A 10,728-nucleotide genomic window follows, 5' to 3' on the forward strand; every position below is an offset into this window, starting at 1 on the left:
CACCCAAAAATGGAAAACCAGGGGACAGTTTTATGCACTGAACAGTCTGAAGAAACTGGTTATTTTATTTTTCTTCACAAAATACTTTGTCAAAAAATAAAATAAACATAATAATAATAATATAAAGTGTGTGTAGAGTTTTTCATGGTCATTTGCAGTACTGTATTTAGATGCACAGTAACTGATTTTTTTCCCCAAATTCATTGTAAAATCTGCAGTAGCATACTGTTAATCATGTTCACAGTATGGAAATGTTGAGAATACATTATCATGCTGTGAAAACAGCAATATATACAGTAACACACTGTGCACAGCTTATACAGTAAACAACTGTTGAGAAATGCAGTATAATACCGTGAAAACAACAGAAATCGTTTACAGTGTAGAGTTGCATTTTCAACATCAAAAGTCGGCAGAGATCAACAATCATCTATTATTGGTGAACTTTTTTTTTCCCTCTCCGCTGTTGCCACTGGCTCGCATGGTTCAGGATTGGTAGAGCTAGGCATCGATGAATTTGCTCTTCACTCTTTCCACACTGTTCCAGTTACTATGACTATTTATGTGAAGCTGCTTTCACACAATCTACATTGTAAAAGCGCTATACAAATAAAGCTGAATTTAATTGAATCAACATCCCATAATGCACTTCACAACCATAAATAAACAGAAAATGAATCGCAAAATACACAAACATGATTAACAGATATTTCCATTTTTTTTTTAGGTTTTCATTCTGAAGTTTTTCCAATATCCAACTTTCAATCTTCTTCCAAAACCCTAAAAATAAAGCACACCTTATTATTCATATCTCCCTGATCCTCTTTTGTATCTTTTCTTTGAGGTTTATGTTGGATTTGGGATTGGTCATGGGTATCAGCGTCTCTCTCTGCTTCAGATCAGGATTTTTTTATATTTTTATCAACGCTTGAATAAGTTTTGAGAGGGACAGGCGAGATGAAATGTGTGCAGAAGCCATGAAATTTATGTAAGACACGCGGCGGCTCACCGGCAGACCATTTCACTGCCTTAACACACGGCCAGAGCGATTCAATGGACAAGCTGTAATGTCCTTCTGATGAAAACCAGAAGCTCCATCATCTCCCGAGCCGAGCCGAGATGAGATGAGTTTTCAATATAGTACAGCAGATTTCCAATAGCGCGGCCAGAGACGAGCAGCATTATGTCCAGAATATCTCCTGCTCGCACTGAAAACTGAAGCACTTTCATTTTCTTAATCGCATTGTTTGTGTTCGTGCAATATGTTTACCATGCAACAAAACAGAAAACATGAGCACAGACTGGTCAAATACTTGGATGACCTGAAGTCAATTATAGTTTGCAAATGACAGTGGAAACACAACAGCAGAGAGAGAGAGAGAGAGTCACACTGAATACCAGAATACTAGATCAGCCTGCATTGGATTATCTCAAATATTGGCCTTATGACTGTAAATGTTTTGGGTTTTGTCAGTTTTATTAGACTGCTTGTTTCTCTGGAAAATATTATAGACAATTTTAGAAATTTCTATTATATAAATTATACTATTTTTTTCAAATATTTTGTGAGGGATTTTAACGGAGAGCGGATTTTAACACAACACATAATAATAAGTTTCCCCCTCAAGGCCAAAAACGTGGTACAGGTGAATTGGGTAATCTAAATTGAATGAGTGTATGTGTGTGAATGAGTGTGTATGGATGTTTCCCAGTGATGGGTTTCAGCTGGAAGGGCCTCCGCTGCGTAAAACATATGCTGGATAAGTTGGCGGTTCATTCGGCTGTGGCGACCCCAGATTAATAAAGGGACTGAGCCGAAAAGAAATTGAATGAATGAATTCGGCGGGGTACAAGGTTTGGGGTGAGGATCCAAATCCAGTTTTTTTATCATCAGGCAGGCAAAACTGGGGCAGACATAAGCATGCAGAGAATCCAAAAGTGTGGTCAGAATACAGGCGACAACATAAACTGTAAAACAAAGCAAAGGTCAAAACATGACAAGGCAAGACAAGGAAAATGCTTCATAATGCTCACCTAATGCTTCAGTTTACAAGACTCAGTCAAGAGTGTGTGAACGAGGTGTCTTTATAGTCCTAGTAATCGCTCCATCATGAGCTTCCGGTTGTGTGCGTGTAATAGAGTGGAGGAACTATGATGCCAATTTGTACGCAAAAACCCGGAAGCGAGTTAGCATTTTAGCAGTTGCGGTTTCCTTGTTCCAAAGTCAATGGGTTTTTTCAATGGGATTTCAGTTATATTGCTTAAATAAGGTTTGTGGCTAACACAAACTCAAGATACTTCCATGTTTTATTCTACGACAGTAAACACAATAAATCAGTGACATCACACTCTTGATTTATTAAATCGGTTCCGCTTCTTTAATCGAGCTGAAATGGTCAAGAGCACAGGCTAGATCGCTGGTTATCGTGACAGTAGTTTTAATGACTAATTTCTTTAAAAATAATTTATTTTGTTTTTGCCATGATGACAGCACACACCATTTTACTAGATATTTAGCAAAATGCTAATATTCAGCTTAAAGTGCTATTAAAATACTTGATCACACTTTATTTTGATGGTCCGTTCTACATCTACATGCTAACTGATTCTGTAGATTATAAGTAGACTGTAGGGTTAGAGTTAGTGTAAGTTGAAATGTACTTGCAAAGTTTCTTTTAGTCAGTTAAATGTCTGTTAAATGTCAGTACGAACAGATATTAAGCAGACAGTCTACTAATACTCAAATGGACCATCAGAATGAAGTGTTAATACTTAAGTAGTTTATTTAGTTTAAAGTTAGATTATTCAAGTCAATGGACAATAGTGCTTTGTTCTGTTGGCAGTTTAAAAAAATGTTTTTCATCTGAAAGTTTTTAAAATCTCATATCTATTATAGACAAAAATTTAATTTAAATTTAATAGAAAATAATGTGAAAAATATCCTTGCTCTGTTAAACTGCATTTGGAAAATATTCGAAAAATAATAAAAAAGTAATACACTAAAAAAAAGAATAATAAATCCCAGTGAATTAGCAGTTTTCCATGTTTTCTGATATAAGTTTTTATTTTTCCCCAATTATTTCTGCTTTTTCATTGCATTTTGGGAGATTGATCTTTCTACCAACAAATTTGTAATAGTTTGCAGTGCTTTATTGTCTGGGTTGGTGATGAATATTACGCTACAGAAACCTTGTAATAAACTGCAGCACATTTTCTGTTATTTTACAGACTTATTTCTCTAGATGTTATTTCTTATACGTCATATCATTTTAAACTGCCAACATGTCAATAAAGGTCACTTTATTAAACTGCAGAGTTGAATTCTCAACATCAAAAGTCAAGAGTGCAGAGATCCACATCCCATAATGCAATTCACCACAGTAAATACACAAAAAATTAATCACAACATAAGGAAACTGTTAATTAACAGATATTTTAATACAATGTAGGATGGCAAATTAATTACTCAATAAATAGTCATTACTTATTAAAAGTTAGTAAGTTGTTCATAGTATTAAATTGCAAGAAAACAAATACCTAGCATATAAAAAAAAGCAATTTAGCCTGGTTCGGCCTGACACTAATGCACAATATACATGTATATACACTTACTGGCCACTTTATTAGGTCCACCTTGGACCCGGTTTTGCCTTCAGAACTGCCTTAATCCTTCATGGCAGAGATTCAACAAGGTACTGGAAATATTCCTCAGAGATTTTGCTCCATATTGACAGGATAGAATCACACAGTTACTACAGATTTGTCGGCTGCACATCCATAATGCCAATCTCCTGTTCCAACACATGCCAAAGGTTCCCTATTGGATTGAGTTCTGGTGACTGTGGAGGACATTTGAGTACTGTGAGCTCATTGTCATGATCAAGAAACCAGTCAGAGATGATTAACGCTTTATGGCATGGTGTGTAATCCTGCTGGAAGTAGCTATCAGAAGATGTAGACACTGTGCTCATAAAGGGATGGACATGGTCAGCAACAATACTCAGGTAGGCTGTGGCGTTGACACGATGCTCAATTGGTACTAATGGACCCAAAGTGTGCCAAGAAAATCTCCCCACACCATTACACCACCACCACCAGCCTGAGCCATTGATACAAGGCAGGATGGATACATGCTTTCATGTTGTTGATGCCAAATTCTGACCCGACTATCCGAATGTCACAGCAGATATTGAGACTCATCAGACAAGACAACGTTTCTCCAATAGTCTGTTGTCCAAATATGTCCAATGCATTACTCAGGATGCTACTGCATTTTTTTTTTCTTCAATATCATACAGCCCTATTGATTTCTGTTTATGTACAGTAGGCGGTGTTACTAATCCATCCTAACATAAGAGGGGAAAAACTTACAGTAACTGAAGAAGATTTGTGTTGTTTTGAGGATGTGTTTATTTTTATTTATTTATTTATTTATTTATTTATTTATTTATTTATTTATTTATTTATTTATTTATTTATTTATTTATTTATACAGGGACAATGTACAACATGACATGTTGTGCCAGAGTTAGCTATAAAGCTAATTTACATCTGTAGTCCCTGGGCAGGAAGTAACAAATTTAACAGTAATAACCAATACAATATACGCTTACAGTACAATAAATACATTACATCATTATCATTAAAATGAAATCAAATCAGTGGCTGCATATTTGATTTTGTTTTAGCCAAATTTTAAGAACAGTTTTAAAATGATTAAAAGTGCTGCTCTCTCTGATATACACTGGCATTTTATTCCATCTTTCTGCTGCTTTAACTGAAAAAACTGATTGTCCAAAATAAGTTCTCTTATTTTTAACTGAACAATCACCTCTAACAGATGACCTAGTCTGTCTTATATTGTTCTTGCCGACAATCACACATTGTTTTAGGGGCGGTGGTGCAAGATCATGAAATATTTTATACATTAAACACACATCAGTATAAAACAGTGGTTCCCAACCTGGGGTCCAAAGTTCATATGGGGGGCGCGGGAGATGATAAGTATTGAGTCAGAAGCATGCGGCCGGTCAGCATTCGCTCTCATTCACACACTGAGACGAGCAGAGGAGCGCAGACATCTGAAGTAATCATAACGTTAGCGCTTTAATGGTCAAATAGGTGTCAAAACGCTGTGTTTAGTGATTATTTAGATTAACCCTCATTTGTGTAATAAACGAGTTGAGGATCAAAAGACGTGAAAGAGAAACCATTAAAGAGACAGAGAGAAATATTCCTGCTGCCACCTGTTTTTATGATTAATCAAACAACGAGAAAATCCCTCTCTGCTCTTAACTGAAGGACTGCTGTAGCTAAAGTGTTTTTCTTACATTGAAGATGCTTAAAGCACAGTTTGTTTAATTATTTTATTCTATTGTATTTATTTCTCATTTCTTTGCAGGGTGGAAAATAACTGTATACACTTGAAGTCAGAATTATTAGCCCTCCTGAATATTAGCAACCCTTTTCCTGCCCAATTTCTGTTTCATGGAAAGAAGTTTTTTTTTTTTTTTTTTTACTTATTTCTGATCATAATAGTTTTGATATCTCATTTCTAATTACTCATTTCTTTTATTTTTGCTGTGATGACAGTAAATAATATTTTACTAGATGTTTTTCAAAATACAAGCAAAGGCTTAATTAGGGTAAATAGACAAGTCATTGTATAACAGTATTTTCTTCTGCAGACAATCAAAAATATATATTGCTTAAGGGGGCAAATAATATTGACCTTAAATTGGTTTCAAAATATTTAAACCTGCTTTTATTCTAGCTAAAATAAAACAAATAGGCCTAGAAGAAAAATATTATAGGAAATACTGTTAAAATTCTTTGTTCTGTTAAACATAATTTGGGAAATATTTATAAAAAAAATTCTCAGGAGCGCTAATAATTTTGACTTTAATATTCGTTTTGAATAATTGTGATTACAATTATGACCAAAATAATCGTGATTATGATTTTTCCCAAAATCGAGCAGCCCTACTATTATATATGTATGTTTTAAATACCAAAAAAAAAAAAAAAATCAAAACACATGCTTAAAATTTCAACATAATAGTAAAAATATTTAAAATTAATAACTTTAAATAATTATTTAAATTTTGCTCAAAAATGTGCTTGTCCAACGTGTCGTAAAGGCAAAATCAAAACAAATATGGCAGAGAAACGTAAATGCAGTGATTCTTCAGAGGCGAAGAAAAAGATTAGACAGTATGACAAAGCCTACCTAAATTTTGGTTTTATTGAAGGCCAAGACAAGTTAAAACTGATTAATTTATATTTTCTATACATATTATATATTGATATTACACAAACACATACATACACTATATATATATATATATATATATATATATATATATATATATATATATATATATATATATATATATATATATATATATATATATATACATACATACAGTAAATATGTGTGTGCGTGTGTATTTATATGGTGGGGGGGCTCCAATGTTTGTATATGTTCATGGGGGGGCCCCAAAGAAAAAGGTTGGGAACCACTAGTATAAAATAAGAAACTGTCGAATGTTAGCAATTTTTGTTGTGCAATACTGTTGCAATGATGATAGCTCCTTGGCTTTTTAGCTAAAATTTTAACAGTTTGTTTATATATAACATACAATGGTTTTAATGTTGTAATGTTCGTATGCGACCAGCTTGTGTTGTGTGCTTATCCCATCAGAAAGTGTTGCACAAACAGTTTAGCAGAGTTTGTGATGCGTTTGTTTGTCGCGGATGACCACGTCCTCTCGTCACGTGTTTCCAGAGAGCCTGTGTAGAAGGAAGGCTTTAACGCTTTTCTCTTTGTTCGGCATCTGGACGCTCTTCATCCAGGTGAAACAAAGCCTGAGAAAAGGCTCCTGGGCTCATCTGAATGTGTGCAGCTGTGAATCTTCAGACATTGTTTACTCGCTCCAGCGCATCATTTCACATTCACAGAGAAATGGTAAGCTGTTTTTAGATCTCTCGCCTTTTCATGAGCTTTATCACAGCTCACTTCAAAGCCAGAAACAGCACTAATGACAGCGATTTGGACATATGTGCAGCATTGGGTTTCTGCAGGTTTGTTCATTCTTGTCATTCAGTTTTAGATCTGATGCACATACAAGGTTTATGACTTGTTTAAATGCCGCTATAGGGTATATCCCAAGATGGTGTTGTTTCCATACTGATAAACTTCCGGTGACCTGTCGTTGAGTTTTTTTTTTTTTTTTCAATTTATACAGTTCCTTTTACAGCATCAATGTTGTAATGTCATTAAAATACATTCAGTTAAATAAACTTTGGCATTCATTTAGTTGTTCAAGCGTAAAGGGCACCTATGGTAAAAAATCTACTTTTTAAGCAGTTTGGACAGATCTGTGTGTTGGTATAGTGTATAGACCGTCATACTGGGGTGATATGAACACACCCAGTCCTTTTTTTTCAAATTAAATACAAAAAAAAGGGTCGGCCAATTGGAGCTGTTTTCAAATCGATCGCACCATTACGTAGGTGTGTGATCCCCCCGCCCACCGAATTGATTGACAGCTGCGCGCATTAACATGTTCCGGTAGTCGCGTGTATATGTCAACAAGACCAGACAGACATACGCAAAGCAACCGGGAATAAAAGGTCTGTTCTGTTCGCTAGGATCAGCAATCATCATCAAATGTGATTAAGAGTGAGTTTCACATGTTTAAAGTGTTTTAAAACAGAGTATGTGTGTAATTAATTACAGCGTTTTACTTCAGCTTTACTTCATCAGCACAGCCGCGTATCAGAACAATTATAAAAGAAGACGCTTCAATCTCGGTTTGTGGAAGTTAAATCAGGTTTATTTTGTACATTAGCATAACAGATATCCACACAGTACTGGAGGTTAGCCATAACTAAGCTAAGCGCGCTCTGTCTGTCTGCCTGCCTGTGTGTGTGTGTGTGTGTGTGTGTGTGTGTGTGCGCGTGTTTACTTTGTAACGATATTGTGTGTGACTCATCAATGCAACTTCACAATAGTGATTAGTAAAGGTTAGTTCTTACTGTAGTATCTCACAAACGCTACGTGAGACCTTCTTCCTTTAAGTCTGTCTGTTGTCTGACGCAGCTGAGGGAGGAGGCATGTAGAAGCAGTAGGCGGGAAAAACTTTTTTAAAGAAAACTGACCTTAAATGTGCAAATGTTTGCACTGGCATACAATTGACCGGAAGCGCTTAACCCAGGTTACTGGCAAATTTAAAGTCCTATTAGCATGCTTCGGCATATACCCTATTATGGATTATGAAAGGTTTATATTGTAGTTTCCATCGATATGCTGACATCCATGTAAGGCCAAAAACACTTTCTTTTCACTTCCAATGATGACCCAGTCTGCTTTGATTGGTCTAATGATGACCCAGTCTGTTGTGATTGGTCCAGTAATGAACCTAGACTGCTGTGATCGGTCTAATAATGACCCAGTCTGCTTTGATTGGTCTAATGATGAGCCAGTATGCTGTGATTGGTCCAATGTTGTCTCTGTTGGCTGTAATTGGTCCAATTATGACCCAGTTTGTTGTGATTGGTCCAGTAACGAAGCTAGACTGCTGTGATTGGTCTAATAATGACCCAGTCTGCTTTGATTGGTCTAATGATGACCCAGTATGCTGTCATTGGCCCATCAATGACTCTGGGCTGTGATTGGACCAATGATGACCCAGTCTGTTGTGATTGGTCTAATGATGACCCAGTATGCTGTGATTGGCCCATGAATGACTCTTGGCTGTGATTAGTCCAATGATCACCCAATCTGTTGGGAATGGTCCAATGGTTTCCCAGTCTGTTTGATTGGTCCAATGATGTCCCAGTCTGTTGTGATTGGTCCAGTAGTGAACCTAGACTGCTGTGATTGGTCCTATAATGACCCAGTCTGCTTTTATTGGTCTGATGATTGACCCAGTATGCTGTCATCGGCCCATCAATGACTCTTGGCTGTGATTGATCTAATGATGACATAGTCTGTTGTGATTGGTCCAATGATGAACCAATATGCTGTGATTGGCCCATCAATGACTCTTGGCTGTGATTGGTCCAATGATCACCCAATCTGTTGTGATTGGTCCAATGATTACCCAGTCTGCCTTTATTGATCCAATGATGACCCAGTATGCTGTGATTGGTCCAGTGATGACCTGGTCTGTTGTGATTGGTCCAATGATGACTCAGCCTGTTTTGATTGCTCCCATGATGACCCAGTCTGTTGTGATTGATCCAATGATGACTTGATCGCTGTGATTGGTTCAGTAGTGAACCAGTCTGATTTGTTTGATCCAGTGATAACCCAGTTTATTGTGATTGTCCAATGATGACTAAGTTTGCTGTGATTGGTCCAATAATGAACCCAGACTCCTGTGATTGGCCCAATGATGGCACAGTGTGTTGTGAGTGGTCCAATGATTTGATTGCCAATCTGATGTGAGTGGGCCAATGATTGTTCAGTCTGTTGTAATTGGTCCAATGATGACCCAGTTTGTTGTGATTGATTCAACGGTGACTCGGTTTACCGTAATTGGTCCAGTAATGAACCCAGACTGTTGCGATTGGTCCAATGATGACCCAGTCTGTTGTGATTGGTCCAAGGATGACTTGATTTGCTGTGATTGGTCCAGTAATGAACCAGTCCGATATGTTTGTACTGTGATTGTTTCCGTAATGAACCCAGACTGCTGCAATTGGACCAATGATGACCCAGTCTGTTGTTATTGGTTCAGTCTCTTGGGATTGGTCCAATGATGGCTCAGTCTGATGCGATTGGTCAAATGATCACCCAGTGTGTTGTGATTGATCCAATGATGAACCAAGTCTTTTCTGATTGGTTCACTGATGCCCCAGTCTGAAGTGATTGGTCAAATGATCATCCAGTCGGCTGTGATTAGTTAAATAATCAACCGAACTCACAATCTGGCTTCAGAAAATGCTGAATAATCTTCCTGAAAACCTCAGGTCTGTGTCTGAAACAAGTGGCAGGGCACTCTGCTAATGCTTCAGGTGGATGTTATCATGAAACAGATTCATTTTGAAAATGACTCATTTAATGACTCTGAATCGACTCTTTCTTTGAGAAGCAATAACTTCATATCTGGTAAACTCATTTAATTATTAGAGGAATGTTTTCATCCACTTAAAACTGTTTTAAGCACTACAAAAAAGGTCATTAACATATATTGATTATAGGGGCACTGTAACAGCAATGCACATTGGATTCCGCATGAATAGAGTCCTTACGCTCAAACTTGTTCACTTTTGGAGATTGCTCTGGAAACTTCTTGTTGCTTGGCAACTGTGCACAACATCCATCTCATTATTACACATAATACACAAAGACCCAATCATTGTGACAGATTTTCACTATATTCGAATTAAACAGGTGCAATACAGAATCAACCCAGAGGAAAGTGTTCGTGGGATGATGAATAAAGGAGCGAGTCAGTTTATTTCATCAAGAATATTTTTCAATCCATCTTTAATAAATCATCAGTAGCAATATTACATGTTCAAATACATAAAAGAGTTTTAGACAAGATTACTCCAGTACAAAGAAGTATTCCTGTAATGTTGATCCATTCTGCTCATATTTACAGAACTTCAATGAAATGCTCCTTTAAACTCTGATGCCAAAAGACATGAATAATGCACTTTATGCACTGAAAACAAGATTTTATATAGCTTCTGTAACATTAGAAATACCTCACT

At 36.5% G+C, this 10,728-nt stretch overlaps 1 long non-coding RNA gene across 3 annotated transcripts in view; it reads left to right on the forward strand.

Annotated features, from left to right (window-relative positions):
* The window catches only part of LOC141378498 (uncharacterized), a 282,672-nt gene that overhangs the window by 222,833 nt on the left and 49,111 nt on the right, over nt 1–10,728 (forward strand). The window lies entirely within an intron of this gene.

This window comes from Danio rerio, chromosome 17 (genome assembly GCF_049306965.1).
Source record: "Danio rerio strain Tuebingen ecotype United States chromosome 17, GRCz12tu, whole genome shotgun sequence".
NCBI classification, from domain to species: domain Eukaryota; kingdom Metazoa; phylum Chordata; class Actinopteri; order Cypriniformes; family Danionidae; genus Danio; species Danio rerio.